At 42.7% G+C, this 15,604-nt stretch overlaps 2 protein-coding genes across 5 annotated transcripts in view; both read left to right on the forward strand.

The window, feature by feature from the left end:
• mmd (monocyte to macrophage differentiation-associated) overlaps positions 1 to 15,604 on the forward strand; it is a 194,560-nt gene that overhangs the window by 150,663 nt on the left and 28,293 nt on the right. The window lies entirely within an intron of this gene.
• Positions 9,308 to 15,604, forward strand: part of LOC126405767 (uncharacterized) — a 13,585-nt gene continuing 7,288 nt past the window's right edge. For 2 of the 3 annotated variants that reach the window (XR_007571608.1, XM_050069683.1), the window contains exons 1-5: positions 9,308 to 9,371; positions 14,490 to 14,578; positions 14,712 to 14,810; positions 14,960 to 15,019; positions 15,217 to 15,403. The gene's annotated coding sequence lies outside the window, so the exon portion shown is untranslated. The remainder of the gene's footprint in view (positions 9,372 to 14,489; positions 14,579 to 14,711; positions 14,811 to 14,959; positions 15,020 to 15,216; positions 15,404 to 15,604) is intronic. The other variant, XM_050069684.1, reaches the window with a different exon arrangement.

Raw genomic sequence — 15,604 nt, forward strand, 5'->3', positions numbered from 1 at the left:
TAGTGGGACTATGTTTACAAGCACAAGAGTTCAGCGAGCCACCGAAGGACCGCCCTGCAGATTTACTATTGGTTCTGCAACGTAGGGAGTTTTTTTAAACTCTGAAATTGTATCCGCCCATCTAAACACAAAATCAGGGAGAAAGTCATCAGTCTTTAGTTAAGCAAAGCGTCTAAAGACTGACTGCACTGGTGTACTGCACCTCGTTAGGTAATGCAGCACACCTGGGCAGATCTACAAGTCAAGAGGCGAAGTTCCGTTGAATTTCTGCCAACAGCCACTAGGGGCGCTACCGCCATTTTGGACTGTTGAGCTTGGACTGTTGCGCCCAGACAACATGCAAGATGTCAAGGAGAGAGGAGAAAAAAAGTAAGAGAAAACAGTGTAGTGCAATTAACTGCAACAACTATCAGTGAAACACCCCGCACCTGGCCTTCCACCGTTTCCCCGAAGGATCCCGACAGGTAAGAACTCCTGAGGTGTACGTTTTAAAGTGTTTTAATATCAATTTAATATGCCAGTTTTCGTGGGTATATATGTATATTTATACAACAGTTAGTTCCGGCCCTGCAATCTGATTGGTCGAGAGACAGTAAAACCGTGATGATATTGGAGTACAACATTACGGTTATTTCACTGTGTATGTATCACTCCGCCTCACAGCTGATTGCAATCAACAATCAAATCAAAACTGACGGTTAGTGTCAGTTAGGTCAGCAGTTGCGTTGTATGCTAATTAATTCATCCACTGTCAAACAGCCAAAAATATGGATTTATTTCCTAAAATAAGTTTTGAATTGAACTATGAATGGTCATCAGAGGAAGATGAGGGAGAGGAGAAGCTGAATCCATCTGAGCACACATCCAGGTTTGTCAGTGTTTCATCAGCGGAGCTCAATGACTTGGAGAAAAGCAACATACTGTCAGATCAGAAGGCAGAGTCGGCTGTGCCTGTGAAGCGACAGTCCACCATGCAGTCACCAGAGACTTATTTCACCGGCTGCACAATTAATGGAAACGTGCAGATAAATGTGTATAAAGAGTAAGTGCCTGGCGCACCATGTCTGCGTTACATAGCAACGGTGACAGCGGAGTCCTGAGGGAACTATTTTTGTTGGCGGAAGACAAATAAAATGCTTAAATTATCTATTTTGTCCTCATTTTTCAACATTTCTTAATCAGCCTTGCTTATTTAACTGTTGAACTGTTGTATAAAAGCAATATCACACTCGAGCTCGTGATGTTGTACTGTGATATCGTCACGGCTGTGGTTCGGTCGTAGGCACGAGGCCGCAGGCTGAGCAATACATCACATTTAATAGTTTTTTACTGAGTGTTTGGCTTCAGCTCAGTAAGCAACTACTACATGTGGTGTATTGCAATATAGTGTTTGTGCATGGAGTCCTTTTATATTGAATATATTATGTTTTGATGTAGAGAAGATTTAATATGGCTCATGTACCTTGACCTTGTACTTACCGTCCTCCTCTGCCAATGTTATATTTTCTGCTTAAAGACAAAAGAAAACAGTTGATCATTTTTAAACCTAGTTTGACTACATAATTACATATTATGAAAGATCGTCAGCTAATGTAACCTGCGTTTATACTTTTAAATTGCGCACTATACCCTTATATACATTGTATATAACTTCCTTACCTTCCACAGAATTGAGGCTGCATGGCTGCATGATTTTCCCAGGCCAGCAATGCAAGAACACCCTGCTGTCTGTACTGCTCCCAGGCTTGTCACCAGTACCTAGGCCGAGTGTACTGGACTGCTGGACTGACTGGGCTGAACATCAGCCTTCAGAAATATCAGGTCTTGTCGACCTACTTCATGGAGTAATATGCGGCCAACTTTACCACTATGAAGGTACTGGTGCGCTTCAGTGCTCTTGGAATTTTTCATAGTAGCACCATCTACTCCAAGGGACAACACAAAATAATTGAATATATCCCCGTAGGATACTTCTGGCCACTTCCTCATGTCATCCTACCAGTCGCTAGTGGCGATCATCGTCGGATGCAATACATTGACACTATCCGATCGACGCAGCGCCTTAGAAGAGTGCTCCCGTGAAGTGACCATATTATCCATGTTGGCTAATTTACAACGAACTACCACTACTACAACTAATACTACTGCAACTTGCACTATGACCATACAACTAAAGCAAAGTTTACTTGCCGCTAGCCTGCTGCTAACTAGCCAAGCCTCTTTCACCTGGCTTTTTGGCGGTAGGTGTAACACAACTGATTTCTTCATGTCAACTTCAGAAAATTAGTAAGTAGGACCTGCCTTGTGCTGTTAGACTGTTGGACCGCTGTCTCAGACACCGATAGTACCACAGTGCGTAACGACTAATTACTTTCGAGAAACACGTGACAAGAACATAAAAGTGTTTTTTAAAGTGCGCCACTTTTATCGCAAGCTGAATTTGTTAGCTATCGTATAGTTTAGTTTGGATACGCTAGCTAGTGTTAGCTTAACTTAAACTTTTTGCGGTAATCCTTGCGCACAAAGATGTCAGCGAATCATACCAAAGATCTTGTGGAGTTGCTGAATACAGCGATCGGAGGGAGAGGCCTTGACTTCTATGCACTACATGGCCTGCTTCAGGCAATTATCGGGCAGCTTAATGCCAACACTGAAAATCAGGCTCAAGGGGGCAGCACCAAGCCGCAGCAGGAGATAGTCCCCTCCCCACCCAAGAGTCCCCCCACCAGCCCAACTGGCCTAAAGAAGCTACGGTGCCACCAGCAGACTCCTGAGGATGCCATGTTGATGACGGAGGTGGAGAAAAATAAAAAACGCATGGACACCCTGGAGGAAGAGATCAGAAACCTGACATACTCTGTAACGGCACAGGCACAGGAGCGACAGAGTAATCAGGAGAAGACCGACTCCGACATTGACAGATACAACCAGCTTATGGACGCCCTGGAGGAAAGACTAAAATCCCCAAGGGAGCAAGCTCAGCCCCACATCGAAGAAATTAAGGCACTACAACACATGCAGCAGACAGCTGTGGCAAAGGTGGCCTCCCATGTGGGGTTTTGCAACGCTACTTTTAACGACCTCTGCAGTGAAATACACCGTCTTAAGGAAGAAAATGCGTCACTACACAACCAGCTGAAGGCAGTAAGACAGCAGTCCTCTGACGATGTTCAGAAGTACCACCACCATATGGATGCACTGGAGGAAAGACTTAAAGGGAAAGTTCCATTTTTTACAACCTGAACCTTATTTCTGGCATTAAATATGGTTGTTTACTCACCCAGATAAGTTTGGCGTCATTTGGAGTCCTTCGGAAGATATTTAGATCCGCGAGAGCCGCGTACATCCATATAGTGGGAATGATTGGGGCACCGACAATGAGGCTCTAAATAAGACATTATCTGCCGCGAAACTCGTTCATTTCACCAATATGTTTTTATGAATTGCTAGAGTTGCTTGTCATCATCATCCGGGTCATTTATACTGACCTACTAACCTCTGACCTGGATGATGTCATCCAGGTGCGCGCGCCGCCGCACACCCGCAGCACGGCTTTGTTTACAACTGGAATTTGCTACTGTTAGTTTTTTGAAACATGGCTGAATATTTGTCAGATTTTGAGGTTGTGGACGACGACTTTGAATGTGATGGACGTCCTTACCGTTTTGAGCCAGAGTTTACGGATGAGGAGCTCTTTGAAAGGAGGATGCGGAGGCAGAGTGAGGAACAGCTGGCCAGAGAACAACAAACCACTGCACGTCCGAGAATAGATGCTAACTGGTGGTGTTCTTGTGGACAATGTTCCACTATGCCAACAGAGGAGGAATGCCTTTGTTGCTCTGAGTGGAATTTGAGGCCAGGAGATACACTTCTGGATGTCTCCAGAAATGACTGTCTCACAACAGAGGATTTCACTTCTATGATCAACCGGGCTGTTTTTTTCATGTCCCGAAAGTAAACTGGAAGACCCAGCCAAAGCCTGCAGGACCGAACGGGCATCTTTCGATTGAGTCAGTAGCCTACACACATGCATAAATTGTTTATTTTCCTTGAATTTGTTTGCTTGATGAGTAAATAACTATGAGAATTTACATTTCTTTAGTTTCTTCTCATCGCTTGTGTAGAATGGCCCGCACACTGCACAAAAAGTAGAGGCACTTCTGATGCAAAACGTGAATTTATTATTACATAGCGCTCGGTGACAAAATGTGAGAAACAGAAAGGTGAACGTTTCAGTGGTAAAGAGAACTGTCTTTACGAATTGCCTCTGTTTTTTTGACAAGCAACTCTAGCGATTCATAAAAACATATTGGTGAAATGAACGAGTTTCGCGGTAGATAATGTGTTATTTAGAGCCTCATTGTCGGTTCCCCGATCATTCCCACTATATGGATGTACGCGGCTCTCGCGGATCTAAATATCTTCCGAAGGACTCCAAATGACACCAAACTTATCTGGGTGAGTAAACAACCGTATTTAATGTCAGAAATAAGGTTCAGGTTGTAAAAAACGGAACTTCCCCTTTAAGGCAGAAATGGAGGAGCTACACCACCAGCAGAGGACAGCAAGAGTAGAGACGGCTCCATGGTGAAATGGACTGTCTAAAGGCAGAAATTCAAGACAAGGCCTCCGATGTTAAGAAGTGCTTCCACCGTATGGACATCCTGGAGGAGACTGTGAGATCCCTGAGGGAGAGACCTCCAGTGCAATATGACCAGCCAAAGACCGATGGTGCAAATGTTTTCTTTGTGGAGAAGAAACTGTCACAGAAGATCAGTAAGCTGGAAATCCGTTTTACAGCACTGGAAGACGGAAAGGTGGAGCTTCAGGCAGAGTGTGAAAAGCTGCATGAAACCACCAGACAGCTACATGACGACAACAAAGACAGACAGAGCCACATACAGGAGCTCAACAAGACCAAGGCCGACAAGCAGATGGTTGAAACTGAAATCAAAGCACAGAAATCTGCTTTGGAAAGCAAAGTGAGCCGTCTGCAGTTTGACCAAGAATCGGAGCAACTCCGTGGTATGTTTCATGAACTGCTGAAAAGGTGACCAGCCAGGAGCAGGACTGGCACAAGATCATTGAAAAACTCTCCACTGAGATGGAGAGTAAGTTGAACAGGGTTGAGTTCGACTCTGTGAAGAAGCAGCTTGAAGGTCGCTGGAAGACCATTCTAGAGAAGCTGCAAGCTCAGGGCGCTCCACAGTCTGACAGTGCTGCTGTTATAAAACAACAACTTGTCAGTAGATTTCACTGCCTCTCATGTGACAAACCTGTTGTCACACAGAGTAAAGATCAAATACTGCTGCCACGTCTACCAAGCTTCCCCGCAGCCAAGCCCATCAGGCTTCAGACGTGCCAGGCTATGATGGGCAGGCAGGTAGAGAGCATGCAGAGGCGATTAACACAGTTTGACACAGCTGGCAGCCGCAATGCAGCGAGCATGATAAAAGGAAGTCGACAGCTCTGCCACCTATTTCTAGAACAAAGTTCTAGCGCCAAAAGAGGCAATACCCGCAATGAGTGAATCATTGCCGAAGCTGAGCAGTGGTCCAACCTGGCTCACAAAATAGTGCCATCTTGGTGATTAGCAGTGACACCCCACAGAAAGGTTACTTTTAATATAATTATTAAATACATTTGACCATGCCGGTTCCATTTAAATGTGTTACAACAGTAAATTTGACTGCAACTTTGTTGGCCCCCCCCCAGAAATTGCTCTTGAGAAATATTTCTCTTTATTGTCCCCCCCAACAATGAAATGGAATTTCTGCCCTTGGTGCCTGAAGTTCATATTTTCATCCCATGTGCTGACCCTGTTATTCAAGAGCACCTGCATTTTTTCGTGAGTCAGCATTGTGGCTGCTGCTGCATTGACCACTCGGTTTTACATATGATCTATCCAGATGTAGTTGCAACAAGATTCCTGCAAAACCTCGTAGAACAAAATCTGCACTTCACACAATCCTAAAAATGCTATGTTTGTTACAGATTTAGTGCCACGATGTGCTGCATAAACACATAAAGACATAAAGACATTTCTTGCTTGCTCAGTTCACTTTCTGATATGGATTACAATTCGCCTATCAATAAAACTAATCAGCATTTTGCTGTGAACTCCATGAGACGTGCCGAGGGGCCCTGCAACAAGAAGAGGAAGTAAAACACATTCATAACACCTCCACCCTACTGCAGCAGCCTGTTGGGCGTGGTGATATAGGACATGCAAATAAACTGTATGTGAGTGTAAATATATAAATACATATTATCATTACCATTGATGTCACTACTGATGCAGGGAAAAAACCCATCATCAAATAGAAGGCCAGCTCAACAACTTTATACCTGTGAAGACAAACAAATACAACATGGTCACCGGCACGGTCGATGTGATGCAAATTCAAGAACATATCAGGCACAAGCTAAAGAGGAGTGGAGAGGAAAACAAATCTTCACAAAAGTTTGAAACAATGTCTGCTATTTTCTGCTTTAAATAAGTGATTTTTAAGCCAAAAAGAAATTCAGTGTTTTAAGACCTTCAGACTGTCTCTTAGCAGCCAAATGAGTGTTGTGACAACTTGGTGCTCAGGGCGTAAAAGGTGTCAACACTCTCAGTAAGGGTGCATTATAATGACTGAGCACAAACAATTAAATAAAGCACTGAAAAACTTGCCAGACCTGCTTTAAAACGTTTACTAATCTGCTGAATCTGAACAGATCAGAACTTGATGTACGTCTAAACCAAAACTCACATGCAGTTTAACAGATATGCTTCAAAAGATACTAAATTTAAGACTAAGGCTACGTCCACACTGCCTTTGCCTTAGAGTGCAATTCCTTTTTATTGCTCAGATCTGATTATTTTGTTTAGCTGTGTATATTAAATGTGGTGAATATCAGATTCCAGTGTGAACTGGTCACGGTCCTGAACTGACCTGCATGAGCAAAAGAACAATAACAAAGATGTCACGTGCAGCGCTCTGTAGTAAGGAAGTAAGCATGGGAGCCACTGAAGTCAGCGCTTACAATTTCATTCATAAATTGATATAATGTGAAAGTGTGCGATTTCATTAGCAGGTGATAACAAGGATGAAGAACAGTGAGCCAAATTAAAAAAATAATAATAATAATCATGCCATTTCATTACTTATGGACGTAGTGGTGTGTGGATGCACAGTCGGAAACAGGAGGATTGTGATGTTAATGGCCTCTCTTACAGAATTCACCCAAAAATTTCAGGATGGCAAGAGTCACTTTTAACTACGTCTGTCAGCACCAGTATTCACCGATTGACCGGTAGGCTTTTTTTTTTTTTTTACAGCAGACATTTTGACTTGGCAGTAAGAAAAGCACAGATGTTGTCAGTGTGGCTGTTTATCAATTCTTAATACTGTTTTGGAGCTGAATGTATTTCATTTAATGGTTGAATGTCTGCTTATGTTTAGACAACATTTAACATTTGAGAGCTTTGGCTTATTCTGGAAATTAAAAAAAGGATTTTTGTGTTTTTAAAAGTAAGTACTGACAAACTGTCAGCAGGGGTTGTAGCCAATTCAGTGGTCTGGCACGGACCAGTGGTCACTACCACTAGGGGCACTAAAGACACTGGTCGCGACCAGCTCCTCTGTGGTCGGGACCAGCTGCTCCCTGGCACGGACCAGTGGTCGCTGGTTGCAACCAGCTCCTCAGTGATCTGTCCTGTGTTCCTTGTGGTCTGTTTGTTGTCTGAATCAGTTAATGAGTTGTCCGTAGAGATCGTGGGACTCCCACGGGGTGGGAATCAGTTTCACTATTCGTCACGTGATTGGGACGGGATGGGAAAAAAAAGTCAACGGGAGCGGGCGGGACTGGGAATCATAATAACAAAGTTGTTGAAACTAGCTCCACCTCCAGCAGCTACAACAGTAACATGCTGCTCTAACACTAATACTTCAGTATTAATAATCTGATGATGTCATATGTAATAATATTAGTCAGAGGAACCAAACACTTCTTTTACTGCAATACTTTAACTACATTTTTCTCTGTCAGAACTGGTGCACATTGAGTCTGCGCTTGTGGCATGAAATGTGCTATATAAAAAGAACTTGACTTGACTTGGTTCTTATGACGTGTTGTCTGACCACATAGGAAATCAAATGTGTTTATCATTCTGAACAGCTTCAAGGTGGAGTGAATGTAAAAATAATTAAGCAATAAACATCAAAACACAACATGTCATATTTGGGTTTATATTCAACTAAGGTAGACATTGTGTGATCCATGTACTGTATTTTTTTTTTTTTTTTTTTTTACTGTAACTGAAACACATCACAGGAGCGGGATGGGACAGGAGTCATTCTTGTGGGATTGGGACCGGACGGGATTTTTTTTCCTTTTTCATCGGATTGGGACGGGATGGGATTATTTTTGTGGGAGTGGAATGGGACAGGACTGAAAATCCACTCCCGTGTCACCCTCTAGTGACCACTGGTCCGTGCCAGACCACTGAATCGGCTACAACCCCTCTCCAGTGAAGAGCTAACGTGGTTCTGCAAGCTCATGTAGCTCTGCAAGCTAACGTGGCTCTGGCTGGCTTTGTTCAGTGGATAGAGCAAATGAACTGTGTTGTGCTTACCTCGACAAAAAACGTCTCCTGTTCCTCCTTCTGGGCGCGCAAGAATTGGCGGTGAACCATTCAAAATTTCAGCATCCGTTAGCGTGCGTCCGCACAGAACGGGCGGTTAACTGAATTCAAAAGTCCGTCCGTACGCTTCTCCAATGTGATCGCATGCCAGCATGGAACAGTGTTCAGCGATAGCTCATGTCATGGTGGCCTCAGACTTTTTTGCAGAGTCAATTTTTTTAAACCATAAATGACAGCTTGTTTTGGGTGGAACTGTTATAAGGCTTTGCCTTTTGAGTATGTTTTTGAGTTGTCATGTGTCTTTTTACATCACTTAGTTTGGCATAGAAATCAGCCTTACAATACATGCAGTATGCCCGTGTATCATTACCAATAAACGGCTTCAACCAGCCTTTGAATTCAGGGTTTGATTCCCACTCCTTTATGTATTTTTGAGTGTACAGTTTAGACTGAGACATGATGAGCTAGCCAGCTAGATGTTTAGCTTATGTCTCAGAGAGGCACACACACAGTGGACGAGGTGAGTAAGTGACTGAGGCTGTGTGAGTGAAATGCTGCGATTTATTTTAGTGCAGTGATTTATTTTAGACAAAAGAAAAATATACATTTAACTCCCGCCCTGACGGTAAGCCAGGGCGCCTTCGCGCATGCGCGATTCATTTGCACTCTGGACGCGGAGGAGTCAACATCTCCTGCTCTGACTGCAGCTGGGACGGACTGCTGTGCGAGGATTGGGCCGCCTGTGAGTACTTTGAGACGGGGAGGGGCCCACGGTAGCACACGCTGGTCGTTGAGAAGAGTAAGAACGATACGTGCTTTTACGTCAGAGTCTCCAAAAGTCTCCAATAACATCAGAAAAAGTCGCTAGATTTGTCGCTAGTCGCTTTTTTGAAAAATAGTCACTAGAGGGATCTGAAAAGTCGCTAAATATAGCGACAAAGTCGCTAAATTGGCAACACTGCGTCCGTTACGTTAGCTGCGTCTGCAGTGTGTTCCAAATCGCATACTGCCATATGTACAGTGCACTTTATCTCTCAGCCGTTTGCCTGCTCGCTCGCTCGAGCTCTCTCTCTTTCTCTCTCTGTCTCTCTCAAATAAGCAAATGACTCTGTACTCTGAAGTTTTAAAATAAGTATCAGGGGCAACAAGCTAAACTTACTGCTGGCTTGAGGTGGGCTAGCAGTTAAGGTGGACCAGCTGTAGCTGGCTCAAAAGGTGATGTAGCGGAGGTGGAAAAACCGATGCATTGTGGGCTTTGCAGGCAATTGGAAAGTTGTTTACGTTTCGCGACCCTACGCTTGTGTTCTGTTGTTGTTGTTTTAGCATTTTAAAAGTAACTGTATAGTTTGAAAATGGTGCAGACTTGCTGTGTCATTAACTGCCACAATCGTTCTCACGATCTCTACTGGAAGAAGATCGAAGGGCTATATAATGTGATATATTTTGATAGCAAATACTGAATATAGAACTAGAGACAAATCTAACACAGCTGTGCAGTCAGGACTTTTAATCCCGTTTTTTAAAAACTGAAATAAATAACCGAGAAGCCCATACATATTTACCACATAAATGCAGAGTGGATTTCAGGCTTCAAAATATTTTTTTGTTTGAAATAAATTGGTCCAGCAGACACCAAGATATGTTAGGCAAAACCTGAGCAAGCAAACAGGCAGCAACACACGGAGGTGGGACACAGTGAGGCTTGTAAAGTTTACATACCTCTGAAATGAGGACGGTCTTCTCTTTAAAGGATAACTTCGGTATTTTTCAACCTGTGCCCTATTTCCCCATGTGTATGTGTGCGTATGATTCATAGGTACAACTCGTTTTAAAATTGGTTCAGTATTGAGGGAGGCGGATGCAGCCGGCAGCTGTGAGGCAGATATGCGGGCAAATGCGTCCCGTATAAGTTTGCGCATTAAAAGTGCTTTTTGTCGCCACTGTCCGGTTCAGATCGCCAGTGCTATCTCTGTAAATAGCATACTAAGCGTTTCCCTTACCCTTCACTTCCTCCTGGCTCTGCGTGACGTCATCTCGCGAGAGCTTTGCTTGTTGCCGGAAGAAAACAGAGGAGCACCGCTCAGAGTCGCGCTGGTTGTCCCAGGGTACAGTTGAGAGTTTTACTGCATCGGTATCATGGCTGCATATTTACCCGATTTCGAGAATGAGGATGAGCCCTTTTATTACGATGGCCGTCCGTACTTATTTGAGCCTGAGTATACGGACGAGGAGCTCTTACAAATTGGAGAGCAGACGAGGATAGAGAGAGAGGGCCAACGAGCAGACGAGGGTGAAGCAGCGGCTGCACGAACGTGAATCTCTGAGGACTGGTGGTGCTCCTGTGGTTGCTGTGACTCCATGCCCACAAAGGAAGAATTTCTGTGTTGCAACGAGTGGGACCTGCTGCCCAATATTCATGGTCTCGATGTGTCCTGGGATGATACAGAAACTACCAAATGCTGTGTAACTACGTTAGAGGATTTCCCCCCTCTGATCAACAGGGCAGTGCTGGATACCTTTTTTCATGTGCCCAAAATAAGTTGGAGGAGGCGGCCAAAACCACAGGGACCAAATGGTCAACTATCCATCAAGTAAGTATAACTAATATGTCTTTATGCATGTAATACTGATACCTAGAATTGTCTCTGAGACGCACATTTACTGTTACTTTGCCCTCGTATATATCGTACCCTGTTTTCTTCCGGCAACAAGCAAAGCTTTCGCGAGATGACGTCACACACAGCCGGGAGGAAGTGAAGGGTAAGGGAAACGCTTAGTATGCTATTTACAGAGATAGCACTGGCGATCTGAACCGGTCAGTGGCGAAAAAAGCACTTTCAATGCGCAAACTTATACGGGACGCATTTGCCCCCATATCTACCTCGCGGCTGCCGGCTGCATCAGGCTCCCTCAATACTGAACCAATTTTAAAACGAGTTGTACCTATGAATCATACACACACATACACATGGGGAAATAGGGCACAGGTTGAAAAATACCGAAGTTATCCTTTAAGGCGTAAAATTAGGAGGTCCTGCACCCACCCAAAGTTTGCTTGCCCATGAGCCCTTAAAGATTTGGCATTCCTAAATTCGTCGCCGGTATAATAACTTATACCGTTGACGAGATAGAGGACAAGCTCAGCTTCAGTCAACGGCGGCAGGGCTTTTCCGACACACTTTTCCTTTGCCCGGTCCATTTAAATCTCTCGCTTCACGTCTCTCTCCCGGCGCAACGCAATGTAAACAAAACAATTTGCCTGTAAAAATGGCGCTGGTTACACACAATGCATTGCGAAGTCACATGCCCTTTTGAGCCCTGTTCTGCATTTTGCATGTGAAAATTCTCAATGCCACTTACAGCACTGATGTTAAGCTGAAAATAGATTAGATTTTCTTTTTCTGCAAATAATATGCACACAAATATTCATAATTTGCTTTTAAACTGTGTACATTTTTATTATTTTAGAGACACATAGTAAGCCTGTTGTGTTCGGTCGTCCTTGCACATCTCTTCTTTTAAAGTGTCCTTTGCTCTATCCAGTTTTATTGTATGTAATTGTGATAATGAAGAAAAAAATAATAGTATGGAATTCGCGTTTTTGGAATATGACAATAAGACAATATCTATAGTTTTCTATTGCATTAAGTGTCCGATAAGAAACATATTTACTAGGACTTACTTTCATGAAATAACAGAAAAATGTATTATTTAATCATGTTTTTCCTTGAAATCGACATACTTTTAACATTATACTCTTTAGAAATAAAGGTATGATCTTGCTGAGTAGTTAACGGATTTATACCGTAAATTCAAATGTAAACCTCAGCAAAATCTGTAATTTTGGGGCGTCGGTAGCTTAGTGGATAGAGCAGACACCCCATGTACAAGGCTGTTGCCGCAGCGGCCCGGGTTCGACTCCAGCCTGTGGCCCTTTGCTGCATGTCACTCAATTCAATTCAGTTCAAACAGCTTTATTGGCATGAACAGAAATATGTTGTTGTGAAAGCATTTCACAGGATATTTACATACAAACTTACAATATTACAATTCAATACAATACAATACAATATAATTTATACAATTCTATATAAATCCATGCATTTTAGGATGTTATAGTGAGTGAGTCCCTCAGGTTGTGGCAGGCAGATACATATTTAGCTGCCAGAGGAGCTGCTGTTCCTTCACTCAGCAGAACTGTCAGTTTCTCCTCTGGTGTATTAAAGTCTGTTATTTTCCTAACTATTTCCCCAAAGTGCAAGTTTCTTATTGACGAAAACTTGTCGCAGTAGAGGAGGAAGTGCATCTCTGAGCTCTCCTGTGGAGCAGTGACCACATACACGCTCCTCTCTGGGCAGCCATGTCTGTCTGTGTCTTCCTGTCTCTACAGCTAGTTGGTGGTCACTGAGCCTGTATTTGGTCAGGATCCGTCTCTGCTTCGTATCTCTGACAGAGGGCAGATATTCGACCAATTTATATTCTCTGTTCACAGTCAAATAACAATTTAGTCTATTTTGAGTTTTTGTTTCAATTTTCCAATGTTGTAAATATAGGTCTTTTGATTGACCCTCTCTCTCTCTCCCCCCTTCACAATTGTCTGTCCTATCAATGAAAGGTTAAATGCCCACAAAAATATCTTAAAAACAAAACCAGAAAAAAAAAACTGTACAGTATTGCTTACAGTATTTTTCCATGAATTTTAATTTTTTTTATTCTTCATAGTAAAATTCTGTGTTTTATACATATTATGACCATAAAAATAATTATGTACTGTTTCTTGATTTATGGTAATTCAATGTATTTACTACAGTGATATACTATTTTGAAGTTTCCGTTTTTTAACTGTTGCTATTTGACAGTATTTTACCGTGATTTCTACAGATTTTTTTTTTACAGTCTGTGGTTAACCCAATCAATTTGTTTACTGCAGACCAAACAATTCAAAACAGAGATGATATATTGGTTACAAGAGATATGTTTATATAAACCTATTCTATAAGTAAGTATTTTTGTGTCTTTTTGTTGCAATTATATAAAACTGTTCATTGTAAAATGTAGCCTGGCGGGCTCGCGGGCTGCCCGCCAGGCTACATTTTACAATGCTAATTGCAAATGTTAGCTGGGCTGCAGGACTACTCTCCATAGTAGCCCGGCCATAGCTTTAAGTTACTCCAGTAGCCGGTGGCAGCCGACTTGGCTAGAGCCATCGCCGGATCCCGGCTAGTGCTAACTCCGGGAGCTAACGCTAATGTTCCTACTCTTCTCCGTGGGTGAGAGCGATGTGTTAGTGATGTGCCCGGCAGGCTAAAACTTCGCTAGTTAGCACTAGTCGACTGCCACCGGCTACTGGAGTAACTTATAGCTATGGAGCGCTTCTACCAGCTCTTCTATTCACTGACCCTTGCCTCCATCTCAGCAAATATATTACATTTATTACAGGTACCATCATCACTGAAGTAGGCAGGGGAATAGCTAAACACAGCAGAGACCGAGAGTGAGTGAAAGACATCGCAAACTGCTAAACTAAGTAACTAGTAAATCTGAACATGTAAACAACTGTGGGGTTGCTAAAAAGTCGCTGCTAAAAGAAGGAAATATTGTCATTGCAATATTGATCAGTGTGATTGCACATAGCACATTGTCCTCATATCTGCTGCCCTAATGCCATCCCATACACACATTAGCTGTCGGGCCTCATACTGCAAACCACGTCTTTTACCATTACCTGCTAAGTCAGAAGGTTTTGGCTGACTGTAACAGGTGATATTTTTATACTACAAATAAAAATAAGCTATTTTGCCAGTGATGAAATACTGTTGCTTTTAAAAACTGTTACTGATGTAATTTTCCCCCTCTTCAGCTATGAAAGGGGCCCATTGGCATCAATGCCCGCTTGGGAGCTGTGCCTCCTGCATTGTCAGACATTGATGAGGGTGCAGCTTCTGATCGGTAAGAGGTCTTGAGAAATGCAGTCTCTCTGAACCTGCACAATCTGCTGTAGTATCTTATTTTTTTCTTTCCTTGAGAACAGGGGGAACTATTGAAGATATGTTTTGTCCTTGGTTATCTAATGTGTATATAGGGAGGGCCAATTTCAAGCGGAAGGCGTAGAAATGCTCAGCACTGATGTGGATGAGACTACACTGGAAGCATCAGAGGTTCGCGAAATGCTACAAGACAGGTGACTTTTCCGGTTTTAATTTCTAGATCAGAATATATTCTGGATTTATATTTCGCCATGATCTCATTAGATCCTGTATTGCACAAGGTAAACTGTAACTTCAGGGTACTGTTCATTATCCTTGCATCACATTATTTTTGTCTTTACAGTTTTGATGTGGGACAGATGGACCTTGAGGAGGACCAAGTAAACACACTGGAAAATTGTGTGTAAGTAAAGTCTTATTTGTTTATATTTATTTATGTAATTTACAGTAACAGTCTCATGTTTTATCATTTTTTGTAGGGGTGTCAAATTATCGCGTTAATTGCGAATAATTAATTACAGCCATATTTAACGCGCTATGTTTTTTGATCGCGTTAATCTCATTTTTAATCTCTAACTTTACTGTTTCTGTATGCCACAGAGTTGCCTTTTATAAAAATCCGTCTGTAGGCGTACGATTGGGCTTCTTTGTGCTTGAGTTGTGGGAGAGCTGCAGCGCTACAGAGCAGAGCCTAGCATCAGCATTGATGACTGTCCCCTGCAGTGGTGGTCTGCTCACTCAGGAGCCCTATGAAAAGCTGTCTGCCCGAGCACGCAAGCAGTGTTGGGTAAGGGTTACTTTAAAAGTAATCAAAGTACGTTACTGCGTTTCTTTTTTAAAAAGTAACCAGTTACTTTACTGCGTTACTCCCTGAGTAAAGTAACTCAGTTACTTTAAAAGTACTTCCAGCGTTACTCCCTGAGAAAAGTAACTCAAGCACTTTCAAAGTACTTTTGAGTATTCTACATTTCCTATTGGGCAATGGACC

This window comes from Epinephelus moara, chromosome 18, assembly GCF_006386435.1.
Source record: "Epinephelus moara isolate mb chromosome 18, YSFRI_EMoa_1.0, whole genome shotgun sequence".
Lineage (NCBI taxonomy): Eukaryota > Metazoa > Chordata > Actinopteri > Perciformes > Serranidae > Epinephelus > Epinephelus moara.